We start from the raw sequence: 15,921 nt of genomic DNA on the forward strand, positions 1-15,921 counted from the left end.
AAAAGTCCAGATAGGAAAAGTAACCTCTTATAAGATGCGATCTGATAAGCAGTGAGATAAAGTCTCACATTTCCCAATGTCTTATCCCTGGTTCTGCCATAAGTGAAATGCACCCAATAATGAAGAAGGCATTTGTCTCCTCACCAAATAGTCTTTTAAAACTTCAAGTTTTGTTTGGAGAATGATAAAGTCATTATGTACCCAAAACTATTGTTATTTTAACTAAATGAACTCCTCTGATTTTTGTATCAATTCTATGATAGCACAAAGGGTGTTTTAAAAAATTACAAAGAATAAGTCCAACTCCAGAATCCTTGAGTTTGACAATTATGCCATTCACAATTGTTGTCTCTTTGCATTTTTTTTTTTAAGACCAAGGATTCCTTTTTAATGGATCATTATTGTTATTATTGTTCAGTCGCTAAGTTGTGTCCAACTCTTTGTGACTCCATGAACTGCAGCATGCCAGGCTTCTCTGTTCTTCACTGTCTCTCTGAGTTTGCTCAAACTCATGTCCATTGAGACAGTAATGCCATCCAACCATCTCATTCTCTGCCACCCCCTTCTCCTCTTTCCCTCAATCTTTCCCAGCATCAGGGTCTTTTCTAATGGGTCAGCTCTTCACATCAGTTGGCCAAAGTATTGGAGCTTCAGCGTGAGCATCAATCCATCCAATGAATATTCAGGGATAATTATAGATGTATATGGGTTTTCCTGGGAACTCAACTGGTAAATCATTCACCTGTAATGCAGGAGACCTCTGTTTGACTTCTGGGTCTGGAAGAGCCACTGGAGAGAGGATAGGCTACCCGCTCCAGTATTCTTAGGCTTCCCTGGTGGCTCAGCTGATAAAGAATCTACATGCAATGCGGGAGATCTGGGTTTGATCCCTGGGTTGGGAACATCCCCTGGAGGACGGCATGGGAAGCCACTCCAGTATTCTTGCCTAGAAAATTCTATGAACAGAGGAGCCTAGTGGGCTACCGTCCATGGCCCATGGGGTCACAAAGAATCAGACACGACTGAGCAACGTTCTGTTCACTTCACATAGATGTGGTTGGGTAGACACAAACAGAGAAAAGGCCACGGAATGGAGAGGCAAAAATGTTGAGAATAAATGTAGAGTCCAGTTCCTAAGGGAGATTAACCAGTGCTGACCTCACTGGCATCTCAGTAAATACTCCAGTTTTAGGAAATCTGCCTGGAGACCCTTTCCAAAGAAAGTCAAATCTCAGATGGCAAGAGAAGGAAGTGATCTTGACTTAGATAGCTTCGACCTGTTGTTTCTTCACTTAAGCCTTGAAGTTGATACTTTTATCGATGTTGTCAGTTCAGTTCAGTTCAGTCGCTCAGTCGTGTCTGACTCTTTGTGACCCCATGATCCCAGCATGCCAGGCCTCTCTGTCCATCACCAACTTCCGGAGTTCACCCAGACTCACGTCCATTGAGTCCGTGATGCCATCCAGCCATCTCATCCTTGGTCGTTCCCTTCTCTTCCTGCCCCCAATCCCTCCCAGCATCAGAGTCTTTTCCAATGAGTCAGCTCTTCACATGAGTTGGCCGAAGTACTGGAGTTTCAGCTTTAGCATCATTCCTTCCAAAGAAATCCCAGGGTTGATCTTCAGAATGGACTGGTTGGATCTCCTTGCAATCCAAGGGACTCTCAAGAGTCTTCTCCAACACCACAGTTCAAAAGCATCAATTCTTTGGCGCTCAGCATTCTTGACAGTCCAACTCTCAGATCCATACATAACCACAGGAAAAACCATAGCCGTGACTAGATGGACCTTAGTCGGCAAAGTAATGTCTTTGCTTTTGAATATATGATCTAGGTTGGTCATAACTTTTCTTCCAAGGAGTAAGCGTCTTTTAATTTCATAGCTGCAGTCACCATCTGCAGTGATTTTGGAGCCCCCCAAAATAAAGTCTGACACTGTTTCCACTGTTTCCCCATCTATTTCCCATGAAGTGATGGGACCAAATGCCATGATCTTCGTTTTCTGAATGTTGAGCTTTAGGCCAACTTTTCACTCTCCTCTTTCACTTTCATCAAGAGGCTTTTTAGCCCCTCTTCACTTTCTGCCATAAGGGTGGTGTCATCTGCATATCTGAGGTTACTGAAATTTCTCCTGGCAATCTTGATTCCAGCCTGCATTTCTTCCAGTCCAGCGTTTCTCATGATGTACTCTGCATATAAGTTAAATAAGCAGGGTGACAATATACAGCCTTGACACACTCCTTTTCCTATTTGGAACCAGTCTGTTGTTGCATGTCCAGTTCTAACTGTTGCTTCCTGACCTGCATACAGATTTCTCAAGAGGCAGGTGAGGTGGTCTGGTATTCCCATCTCTCTCAGAATTTTCCACAGTTTATTGTGATCCACACAGTCAAAGGCTTTGGCATAGTCAATAAAGCAGAAATAGATGTTTTTCTGGAACTCTCTTACTTTTTCCATGATCCAGCGGATGTTGGCAATTTGACCTCTGGTTCCTCTGCCTTTTCTAAAACCAGCTTGAACATCAGGGAGTTCACGGTTCATTTATTGCTGAAGCCTGGCTTGGAGAATTTTGAGCATTACTTTACTAGCATGTGAGATGAGTGCAATTGTGCAGTAGTTTGAACATTCATGGGCATTGCCTTTCTTTGGGATTGGAATGAAAACTGACCTTTTCCAGTCCTATGGCCACTCCTGAGTTTTCCAAATTTGCTGGCATATTGAGTGCAGCACTTTCAGAGCATCATCTTTAGGATTTGAAACAGCTCAACTGGAATTCCATCACCTCCACTATCTTTGTTCGTAGTGATGCTTTCTAAGGCCCACTTGACTTCACATTCCAGAATGTCTGGCTCTAGATCACACCATCATGATAATCTGGGTTGTGAAGATCTTTTTTGTACAGTTCTTCTGTGTATTCTTGCCACCTCTTCTTAATATCTTCTGCTTCTGTTAGGTCCAGATACCCTTTAATCTTCTAGACTTTAATTGCTTTGCCTCTACATATTTTCTAGCTTTAAAACTAATTTTAAGCTTTTAGTTTTTTGGTCCTTTTAATTATTTTGTAATACTATTATTCTTAATCATTTCTCTGATTTCTATTACTTGTATTATTAATCCCATCTATAATTTAATGAGTTTTGTTATTTTTAGTGTTACTTTAATTTTGATCAAAGTGTTTATCTTAAGTATTATTATTGTTACTATATTGATAAAGATATAACATATGATGCTCATGGATGTGAATATAGCATGGTGTCAACTAGGAAAGTTGAGTCTTTATTTCCTTCAAGTTAGCAAAGCAGCAAGCTCTCAGTCCTCTAGGACAGACTATCCTCTCTTAACCAAAGTGGGATTCAGTGATTCTAAGATCACCACATTGAATAATTTGATAGGCCCATGGAAGGAAATTATTTCCAACCACTGGCTTACCTATATTGCCAAGATAGACACTGACAAATTGCATGAAAAGTCCATCTTCTCACAGCAATCTTTCATTCTGAACCTCCCAGAAAGCTTGTGAGTGCAGATAGCTAAATTTTATTTTGGTCTGCACTACCAACATCTACATATCAATTCACCTTCTTTATTGACTGGGTTTGAGGGATTGTAACTTATAATGCAAAACATCTCTCCTTGATTAGGAATGCTAAGGAAAGCTTGCCTCAGAATTATCCTTATATCCCCATTCCTATTGTTTTAGATTTAGGGAGCTAATCCCTTGAAAAATTCTGTCCTCAGAGAGCCTAGCTGATTAGATAATGTGATCCTGCCCAGAATTTCAAAGTAGAGGAGACAAGCTACCATCTCAGTCTCTCCTTAGCTGGGTTTGGATAATTTCCCTTTCAAAATATTTATCTTATTTTCTATCTCTTTGTTAAATTTACATTTGTATTATCGCTATTCATTTCTAAGAGGATTCAAAAAAACAATCTTGTACAGTGTCATTTGGAATTCTGAAAAAAAAAGAAAAAGACTCACTACAAAGGTGGTGTTATGATTATTTGTCTCCCTTTTTTTCTTTTTTTCTTTTTTGGATGCAAGACACAACTACAAAAGTAAGAATGGCTCTTAGTCAGAGTTGAGTAGACTCTTGATAAGAAGCATAAAAATTTTGCTAACATAATTTTGTTTTAGAAATGTAAATTTTTTTCCATAGAGTATATGATTTTATTAAATATTTTTACTTTAAAAATTTCTTAGGAAAAATTTCAAATTATAAAATAAAATAGCATATAAATATAACACACAGATATATTTATTGAGCACCAACTGTATGACAAACACTTTTCTAGGATTTAAGGAAACAGCAAAGAACATGACAAATAAAACTCTGTCTTCCTGGAACTTTAATTTTAGTGCCATAAACTGAATGCTACTAATAATAACCATTCTTACTCAGTGAATGAGGATTACAGACAACAAAAGAAAAAAAATGTCTCACTTTAAAAAATATGTCTTTTTAAAGCTGCTTCAGGTCAGTTCAGTTCAGTCACTCAGTTGTGTCCAACTCTTTGCCACCTCATGGACTGCAGCATGCCAAGCCTCCCTGTCCATCACCAACTCCTGGAGTTTAATAAAACTCATGTCCATTGAGTCGGTAATGCCATCCAACTAGCTCATGCTCTGTTGTCCCCTTCTCCTCCTGCCTTCAATCTTTCCCAGCATCAGGGTCTTTTCCAATGAGTCAGTTCTTCGCATTAGGTGGCCAAAGTATTGGAATTTCAGCTTCAGCATCAGTCCTTCTAAAGAAAGAATATTCAGGACTGATTTCCTTTAGGATGGGCTGATTGGATCTCCTTGCAGTCCAAGGGACTCTCAAGAGTCTTCTCCAACACCACAGTTCAAAAACATCAATTCTTCAGTGCTCAGGTTTCATTATAGTCCAACTCTCACATCCACACATGACTAATGGAGAAACCAAAGCTTTGACTACATGGCACTTTGTTGGCAAAGTAATGTCCCTGTTTTTTAATATGCTTTCTAGGTTGGTCATAACTTTTCTTCCAAGGAGCAAGCATCTTTTAATTTCATGGCTGAAGTCACCATCTGCAGTGATTTGGGAGTCCCCTCCACCCGCTGCTCCCCAAATAAAGTCTGTCACTGTTTCCACTGTTTCCCCATCTATTTGCCATGGAGTGATGCGAACAGATGCCATAATCTTAGTTTTCTCAATGTTGAATTTTAAGCCAACTTTTTCACTCTCATCTCACTTTTAACAAGAGCCTCTCTAAAACTGCTTAGATGAAGTTATTCCAGGAGCTGCATGTGACAGTTTAGTTTATTTCTTCATTTTAGTTTATAAAAATGTGTTAGTTTTTCTTGTGGAAGTGTTCTTTGATTATTCAATATCTGATATGTAAAAACAAATATCTATTTATTACCATATTGATTAACATCTTAAATTTTTTATCATAAAGCTTCATGGTTATAATTATACTTTTATATCAATTTCTAACCACTTGAACTTCAATGTCTATGGTAGTACCCATATACCAAGACCCTTAATGATACTCTTAAAAGCTTTTTCCATTTCATAGGCAAAACGTAGCAAAAATTTAATTTGTAGTCCATTGAAATTGAATGTTCATTTCCTCATTAAACATTTTTTTTTCTTTTGTGAATTGCTATTTATGGTCTTTGTTTTAGCTTGGTATATCTTTTATAGACTTGTAAGGGTTTTTATTTAATATCCCAACTTTTTCTGTTTTAAAAATCTTAGATTTGAGATAATAGCTACATTGATATCTATTTTTAATTAATAACTGCATGTATAAAATATCCAAAATTTGGTTCAAGAAAACTAGTTTGTCATTTTTTAAAAAGGGATATATACATATTATGCATATATATGCATATTATTTATTGTTAATTTTTAGTTGCTAAGTCATGTCTCATGTCATATGTTTTTTGACCCCATGGACTGTAACCCACAATATTCATCTGTCCAAGGGATTTCACAGGCAAGAATACTGGAGTGGGTTCCCATTTCCTTCTCCAATATGTGCATATACATGCATGCAAATATGTACGTAAGGATAGAATGCAATATTTTTCTATTAAACTCTACTGTACTAAAACAACGAAATGTATTTGCTGCTAGTAACAGTAATAATGATAGTAATAGTTAACATTACTGAGTACCTATTTATATAACTGCTATTTTGTTATACCATTAACAGTTACTTTGATCCTTAAACATTCCTCCAAAGTAGCTATTATTATCGTTATAAGTTTGAACATTGGAAAGCTTAATTCAATTGGCCAGAGGTTAGCACTTACAAACTGCAAGTAGCTCTGTGTGTGTGCATGCTCAGTCACTAAGTCGTGTCCAACTCTTTGTGACCCCATGGACTGCAGACTGCCTGACTCTTTATTCATGGAATTTTCCAGGCAAGAATATTGGAGTGGGTTGCCATTTTCTTCTGCACAGGATCTTCCCAACCCGGAGTCAGAAACATAATTTACAATAGTCAAAGGAATTAAAGAAATTATTTTATTTTAAAACTTCAAATAAGACATTTGTTCAGGTTAAAAATAAATCATTCAAGAAAGGAAACTGAAAAGAGAAAACTAAACATCTTTCACTCTTCATCTGATTCTACTCCCAGAGGTTGCCACTATTAACTATTTCTTTGTCATTCTGGAAAGTGTGTGTGTATGTGTGTGTGTGTGTGTGTGTGTGTGTGTGTGTTCAAAACTGAAGTACTATTCTCTAGCTTTTTACAAAAGTAAAACATATTTTAGAGTTTATTCCATATTACTTCCTGGATTGGGAAGTAAAAAATAAACTAAACAATAAATGAAGAAACTAAACAATAAAAATAAACAATATGCATGTATATGCATAATATGTATATATCCCTTTTTAACCCACATCTCCTGTGTCTCCTGCATGTGGATTCTTTACTACTGAGCCACTTGAGAAGCCCAGTAACTAGCTGAGCATAGCATACAGCCCCAATCTGTAGTAATCCCTCCTTTTCTTTTTTTTTGTAAATTATTGGAGGCTAATTACTTTTCAATATTGTGGTGGCTTTTGCCATACATTGATATACATGCGTTCCTCATCCTGAACTCCCCACCCACTTCCCTCCCCATCCCATCCCTCAGGGTCATCTCAGTGCACCAGCTCTGAGTGCCCTGCCTCACTTGGACTGGTGATCTATTTCACACATATAATGTAAATGATTCAATGCTATTTCCTCACCTTCTCCCAGAGTCCAAAGTCTGTTCTTTACATCTGTGTCTCTTTTGCTATCTCACATATACGGTCATCGTTACCATCTTTTTAAATTCCATATATATGTGTTAGTATACTGTATTGATGTTTTTCTTTCTAGCTTACTTCACTCTGTATAATAGGCTACAGTTTCATCCACCTCATTAGAACTGATTCAAATGCATTCTTTTTAATGGCTGAGTAGTATTCCATCGTGTATATGTACCACAGCCTTCTTATCCATTCGTCTGCTGATGGACATCTAGGTTGCTTCCATGTCCTGGCTATTATAAACAGTGCTGCGATGAACATTGGGGTACACGTGTAATCCCTCTTCTTTTATCTTTCCATGGATGCTACTGCCTTAACATTCACCATTCAAGTGATCAGAAGGAAGAGACGAAATGTCATTCTGAGTCCCATTAACAAGGCTTCCCCTTTCAGCACAAGGCTCATCATAAAACTTTATGCTATGCATGCTAAGTCACTGCAGTTGTGTCCTACTCTATGCGACCCCATCGGCGGCAGCCCACCAGGCTACCCTGTCCCTGGGATTCTCCAGGCAAGAACACTGGAGTGGGTTGCCATTTCCTTCTCCAATGCATGAAAGTGAAAAGTGAAAGTGAAGTCACTCACTCGTGTCCAACCCTCAGGGACCCCATGGACCGCACAGCCTTCCAGGCTCCTCCATCCATGGGATTTTCCAGGTAAGAGTACTGGAGTGGGGTGCCATTGCCTTCTTTTCTGCTGTTTATTATGTTTTATTTTCCTAATGTAAAGAACTGCAATTCTTTGAGATAATGAAATGTTTGGTTTGTAGAAATGTTTCAGTGGGAGGAAATTGGAATGTGGTCCAAATTTTCAGGAATAAGGAGGAAACTCTAATTACTTCTGCATTGGAGGCAGACTCTTTACCATCTGAGCCACCAGGGAGCTTCGACTCTGATTACTACCTTCCTTCAAATTGTATGAAAAATTTCTGAGAACATGGAACTATTTGTGGTTAACTACTGCCCTCTGTTGGCAGCATGTTATATGTCTTCATTTATTGTAAGAGTCTTATTTAAGGTTAGAGTTAATCTCATCAATAAAATGAATAATTAAATCCCAGAGAATGGAAGTGCCTTGTCCAAACAACGTAGCCTCTTAATGACGAGGATGAATGAGACCCCAGGTACCATGACCTACCATCAGTCTTGTGTTGACTAAATTGAAAACTGCAATCATTATTATTATTTTTTTTGCCAGAGAATATTTTTCATTTTCAGAGTCAGAAACAGAATTTATAATAGTCAAAGGAATTAAATAAATTATTTTTTTGTAAAACTTCAAATAAGACATTTATTCAGGTTAAAAATAAGTCATTCAAGAAAGGAAACTGAGAAGAGAAAAATAAACATCTTTCACTCTTCAGCTGATTCCACTCCCAGAGGTTGCCACTATTAACTGTTTCTTTGTCATTCTGGAAATTATGTGTGTGTGTGTGTGTTCAAAATTGAAGTACCATTCTCCAGCTTTTCACAAAAGTAAAACATATTTTAGAGTTTATTCCATATTACTTCACATAGATATAACTCATTTTTTAATATGACAGCTTTATTGGCACTTCTAAGGGTTACAGACAAATCTAGAATGTTCTTATTTGGGACTGCCTGACATTCCTAATGATTGATTCAGACTGTGCATCTCTTCTTGGTCTCTTACAGAAGTGAGGCCGTTTTGCTCTCCTTTCATTAGGGGACATTTGATTTGGGTCTGTCTTACTACTGATGAGGGATGTTAACTTGATCACTCGATCGAGGTATTGTCTGCAGTCCTCTCCGTTGTAAGCTACCCAGTTTTTCTGCTTCTGGGCACAGATAGGATTTGAGTGGCAGAAGTGCTCAGCAAAGAGGCAATATCAAAATAATTACCTTGTCATAATCTTTCTCAGGTAACAAGAAGAGTAGATATTAGATGCTAAATATCGTTTTCTCAAAGTGCTGAGAGTCCATTTTCTGGCTTCTTGTTTAATTCTTATTTCTCTTTCTGGAAAAGTACACGAATCAGTGAAGTATCAGCGATAGTTGCTCTTGGAGTTTGAGGGATGTTTTGGTATACGAAACAATACGTGTAAACTCTGAACTGTTTTGTGTGTGAGAGCATACATGACACATGAGATGTAATAATAATCTTTTTATTGACAATTAGATGAACACTGGACACCAGAACTGCTGACAGTGTTTCCTTAAAGGTTTTAATAAGGCAATCAGATTTTTTTCAATTACATTAAAATTTGCCATGTAAATTTCTATTTTAGATTGTGATATTCACTAAAACTATTCACTTTGCATTTGTATTGTAAGAAATAATTTTGATTGCTTTAGAGGAAAAAGTCTAAAAAATAAAAATTTTTAATGCTTTAATTTACATTCTGGACAAAACATTTCAAATTGCAGCATAGCAAAATTATGTGATAATCTTGATTACCACATAATTATTATTCTTTCTGAAATATAGGCAAGAAAGATCATTGGTATGGAATAAATACTTATAAATTATGTATGTGATTGGCTTATTATTCAATTAAGCATCACTCACTAATTAACCTAATGTCCAATATGCGTAATAATAATTCAATTAGAATGTCTTACAATTCTGTTAGCTTTCGGCCATATAAAAATTACAGCTTTACAACATATCTTACAATTTCATCTTTATGATGTGTATTTGTTTAACCGGGATAGAAGATATTTTTGTAGTACTTTTCCATCTTGCTTAATAACTTTCAATATTTAACATATGTTCATCATAATGTTTGCTGCCTCCCACTTTATTAAAATGCAAGCAGCGTTTTCTGAATCATTCGTTAGCCAACTATTTGTGTGTGTTTGTTGTGTGCCCACTCAGTCATGTCCTTCAGGCTCCTCTGTCCATGGAATTTTCCAGGCAAGAGTACTGGAGTGGATTGCCATTTCATACTCCAGGGGGTCTTCTGAACCCAGAGATCGAACCCATGTCTCTTGAGTCTCTTGCACGGGCAGATGGATTCTTTACCGCTGTGCCATCGTACCAACTATTTATTGACGCTTCCTGTGTGCCACTATGGGGACTATTGCAGTTAACAAACCACATAAACATTAATGTTTCCTTGGAACTTATGTTTTAGTATATTTTTCATCAAAAGTGTCAGGGGATGTAATCAGTATATTCTGGCACATATTTTTTTTTTTTTTTTGCGCTCTTAATGGCACACACAAACCTTTTCAGTTTTCTTCATTGACGTGACAAATTTTGCTGAATTAACAAGTGATTTGGTAGGATGAAGTCATAACTGTGGAAAGTGAAAGTGTTAGTTGCTCAGTCGTGTCTGACTTTGCGACCCCATGGACCGTAGCCCACCAGGCTCCTCTACCCATGAAATTCTCCAGGCAAGAATACTGGTGTGGGTTGGCATTCCCTCCTCCAGGGGATCTTCCTGACCCAGAGATTGAAGCCAGGTCTCTTGCATTGCAGGCAGATTCTTTTACCTTCTGAGTCACCAGGGTAGCTCCATAACAGTGGAAGGATTCATCAAATGACTTGGAGGAAAGGTCTAGCCTTGGGGAACATGTTTAGAGGGCAAAAGGAAGCAAAAGAATGATAGAAAAATGTCAATGCACCAAACAGTATCCTCACAATTTAATGAGCAGAATTAAAAGAAATATGAAAGAAAGAAAATATAAACTGACTTTTGTTTCCGGTTGCAAGGTATTCCAGAAAGTAAGCAGAATAAGCTTGATTAACTAGCACTATAACATGTAAAATAAGCAATCCCAAAACCATACCTTCTATTAGTATATCCCTATGGAGACATGGTGATGAAAGGCTGCTGCCCATTTTGCAAACACAGAAAGGTAAGTTTAATTAGAAATGCCAGAGTTGCAAATTCATTTGCAACCCCATGGACTGTAGCCTACCAGGCTCTTCGTCCATGGGATTTTCCCGGCAAGAATACTGGAGTGGGTTGCCATTTCCTTCTCCAGGGGATCTTCCCAACCCAGGGATTGAACCCGGGTCTCCCGCATTGTAGGCAGATACTTTACCAGGGAAGTCCACTCTTTCTTTATAGCAGACAAAATAAGCAATCACAAAACCATACCTTCTATTAGTATATCCCTATGGAGACATGGTGATGAAAGGCTGCTGCCCATTTTGCAAACACAGAAAAGTAAGGTTAATTAGAAATGCCATAGTTGCAAATTCATTTCCATTAACAGCAAAATCAATTCAAGAAAAGGTATTTTCATGGCATGATTTTTTTTTTCTGAGTTGTATTATGATTGTGTCAGATCCATATATTAGTGATTCATTACATGGTTTAGAAAATGGGATGCCTGCCAAAACCCCACCTGGACTGAGAAGAGTATCTATTACGACTTCTTGGGCAACAGTAATTTCTCTCTCCTTTGATGTTTGAAGTCATTCAGAACATAGGTGACATTCATTATAACCAGTCAGACTAAACAATGAGGGTGTAAAGACAAAAACTGAAGAGCAAATGACAAGGTCGATCTACATTTTTCATGTTAAAGTCAGGGAGTGCACCTTTCCTTTCATGAAAATGGATGATAACTGAGTAATGCATTTACTTTCCAAATCCATTAAAGAGTAAAGTGCATGGGCGTTCAGGCTTAGTTGCCCATATGTCACTAAACATGGAAAATAATCTTCTGCGAGTATTAACACTCTGTTATGGCACATGGGTTAGGGGACTGTTTTCCATCTTGATACATTTCTGCTGGCACTTTTTTCGCGTTTGTGGATTAGTTTTACTACTCCTAACCAATAAAGATCCAAATTTACTTTACTCTGAAATAGTCTTAAATCCAGTTCATTTTACAGTCTCTCTTCCTCTTTAGAAGTAGTCAATATCCTGAAGTTGGGTGAATTTTCCCCATTTCTGATGCTGTACATTGCTCTATATGCTATTTATACAAATAATTTATACTGCTGCTTTTCTAATGTGCATAAAGAGTATTATCCTCAACTTATTCTTTTGCAACTTTTTTCACATATCAATGTATTTCTGAAATGTATGTATATATGGCTATGTGTGTGGCTCTTCTATGTTAGCTTTAGCTATGGTATAGTATTCCATTTATTAAAACATATCATTAATATTTTCCATTCTTCTACTGAGGAGAAGTAGATTAACTTGTTTGGACTTGTTTTGCTTCAGTGAACATTTTTACACATGACATCTTGTATTGATACAAATGTAAGCATCTCTCAGGATAGAAATGAAAGACTGGAATTTCTGGGTTGCAGAACAAGCAGCTTTTAATTATACAAGTTATTGTTAAAGTTCTCTGCAAAGTGGGCTTCCCTGGTGGCTCAGACAGTAAAGAATCTGCCTGCAATGCAAGAGACCCAGGTTGGATCCCTGGATTGGGAAGATCCCCTGGGAGAAGGGAATGGCTACCCACTCCAGTATATTTGACTGGAGAAATTCACGGACAGAGGAGCCTGGTGGGCTACAGTCCATGGGGTCTCAAAGAGTCGGACATGACTGAGTGGCTAACACTTTCACTACTACTTTTTTCCACAAAGTAGTCTCACCACAGTGCTATATTAGAGTACTTATTTCTCCAAATTCCTGCAAAAACTATTATCAGAATTTCTAATTTCTGCTTAACTGGTCTATAAGGAAAGATGTTTTGTTGAAGATATGATTTTAGTTTTTTAGATTTCTAGCAAGGAAGTGGTCATGTTTATTGGTTTACTCTTCTGAGAAATGCCTGTTCATATCTTTTGACCATTTAAAATACTGATTTTCTGTTTTGTTCTTGTTGAAACAGTAAGTATTCCTTGTATATTCTGGAAAAAATAAATCCTGTAGGTTATATGGATTGAAGATGCCTTCTGCAAGTATATGTCTTGTCTTTTTAGACTGTTTGAGTATTTTTATCATATAAGAATTAATATTGACATAAGTAAATATACCAATCTTTTCCTTTATGGCTTATGCTCTTAAAATTTTAAAAATTCTACTACTATAATATGATGGCTATAACAGTATACATTTTCTCTAAATTTATACTTTTAAATCTTTGTCTTTCAAATCATCATCTTTGTCTTCTGTTTCAACATTTCAAAGTTCTTTTGGCATTTTTGCCCTTTATATCTTCCATATGAAGTTTAATATTTGGTGTACCAATTTCTTTGAAAAATAATATTGACTGATATTGCACTAAATTAATAAATTAATATGGAAAGAATAAGTTTGAACAATTAGGGGGCTGTACATGAGTGCACTGGTGGATGTATTGACGTTAGGTAGGAGACAGGCAGCTCATTCACAGAAACAGAAATAAAGGCTGTGACTGATTACCCTAGTGCAATTTCACAGGACATTGGTTTGACACCTTCTGTCATCACCTTGAAAGTGAAAGTGAAAGTGAAGTCGCTCAGTCATATCTGACTCTTTGCAACCCCATGCAATGTAGCCTACCAGGCTCCTGTGTCCATGGGATTTTCCAGGCCAGAGTACTGGAGTGGGTTGCCATTTCCTTCTCCAGGGGATCTTCCCAACCCAGGGATTGAACCTGGGTCTCCTGCATTGCAGGCAGACACTTTACCGTCTGAGCCACCAGGGAAATCTGTCATCACCTTGAAATTGAAATTTTATATTGGTTACCCCAAATATGTAGATGATTGTGGAGAGTATGTGCGTGCAGCTGCAAAGTATGGGCAGACCAGGTGGCAGGTGTGTATAGGTGTGGTCTTCTCTTGGCTTTTATTTTCTCACGAACAAGGAAGTAAAGATCATCCATCTCCCTGTGCTGCATTCTGGGTTACATGTCAAGGTCTCATTAAAGTCACCAAATCTCTCTGTGCCTAACATGCTTTTGGTTGATTCAGTAAACTTTTAATTGCAGCGACTGCATTTTAATTTTGAAATGCTACTTGATTTTCTTTCAATTCTGCCTTTTTTCATAACTTTTGCTTTCTGACTAACACTTTCAGTTTCTCATTTGTGTTTAATAACTTTGTAATACTTATTTTCTGGTCTTTTTTTCGTCCTTTTTTTTTTTTCCTATTTTTTGTTTGTTTTTTGAGGTTTTAGGTCTCTAATCATGCTGGTGGCTATGTCTGCTAATGATCATTCAGATGCTAATAATTTTTTTATGCTTATTTTTAAGCTTCTTCTTCTTCTTTTTTTCATTCCTATGGGCATTTCAAAACCATTCAGTACAGTTCAGTCTCTCAGTCATGTCCGACTCTTTAGGACCCCATGAATCGCGACACGCCAGGCCTCCCTATCCATCACCAACTCCCAGAGTTCACTCAAACTCACGTCCATTGAGTCGGTGATGCCATCCAGCCACCTCATCCTATGTCGTCCCCTTCTCCTCCTGCCCCCAATCCCTCCCAGCATCAGAGTCTTTTCCAATGAGTCAACTCTCCTCATGAGGTGGCCAAAGTCCTGGAGTTTCAGCTTTAGCATCATTCCTTCCAAAACAACCAGGACTGATCTGCTTCAGAATGGACTGGTTGTATGTCCTTGCAGTCCAAGGGACTCTCAAGAGTCTTCTCCAACATCACAGTTCAAAAGCATCAATTATTCAGTGCTCAGCTTTCTTCACAGTCCAACTCTCACATCCATACATGACCACTGGAAACACCATAGCGTTTACTAGACAGACCTTTGTTGGCAAAATAATATCCCTGCTTTTGAATATGCAATCTGTGTTGGTCATAACTTTCCTTCCAAGGAGTAAGCGTCTTTTAAGTTCATGACTTCAGTCACCACCTGCAGTGATTTTGGAGCCCACAAAAATAAAGTCTGACACAGTTTCCATTTTGCTTTTTTTGCATTTCTTTTCCATGGGGATGGTCTTGATCCCTGTGTCCTGTAGAATGTCATGAACCTCAGTCCATAGTTCATCAGACACTCTGTCTATCAGATCTAGTCCCTTAAATCTATTTCTCACTTCCATTGTATAATCATAAGGGATTCTATTTAGGTCATACCTGAATGGTCTAGTGGTTTTCCCTACTTTCTTCAATTTGAGTCTGAATTTGCCAATAAGGAGTTCATGATCTGAGCCACAGTCAGCTCCTGGTCTTGTTTTTGTTGACTGTATAGAACTTCTCCATCTTTCGCTGCAAAGAATATAATCAATCTGATTTCAGTGTTGGCCATCTGGTGATGTCCATGTGTAGAGTCTTCTCTTGTGTTGTTGGAAGAAAGTGTTTGCTATGACCAGTGCATTTTCTTGGCAAAACTTTTAGTCTTTGCTGCTTCATTCTTTATTCCAAGGCCAAATTTGCCTGTTACTTCAGGTGTTTCTTGACTTCCTACTTTTGCATTCCAGTCCCCTATAATGAAAAGGACATATTTTTTGGGTGTTAGTTCTAAGAGATCTTGTAGGTCTTCATAGAACCGTTCAACTTCAGCTTCTTCAGCATTACTGATTGGGGCATAGACTTGGATTACTGTGATATTGAATGGTTTGCCTTAGAAACTAACAGATATCATTCTGTCGTTTTTGAGATTGCATCTAAGTACTGCATTTTGGACTCTTTTGTTGACCATGATGGATACTCCATTTCTTCTAAGGAATTCCTGTCTGCAATAGTAGATATAATGGTTATGGAGTTAAATTCACCCATTCCAGTCCATTTTAGTTCACTGATTCCTAGAACATTAATGTTCACTCTTGCCATCTCTTGTTTGAAC

At 37.7% G+C, this 15,921-nt stretch overlaps 1 non-coding gene across 1 annotated transcript; it reads right to left on the bottom strand.

The window, feature by feature from the left end:
* TRNAC-GCA lies at positions 13,763-13,834 on the bottom strand. The gene has a single exon. It is a non-coding gene; the product is annotated as a tRNA-Cys (tRNA).

The sequence above is a fragment of the Capra hircus genome, chromosome 2 (genome assembly GCF_001704415.2).
Source record: "Capra hircus breed San Clemente chromosome 2, ASM170441v1, whole genome shotgun sequence".
Classification (NCBI taxonomy): domain Eukaryota; kingdom Metazoa; phylum Chordata; class Mammalia; order Artiodactyla; family Bovidae; genus Capra; species Capra hircus.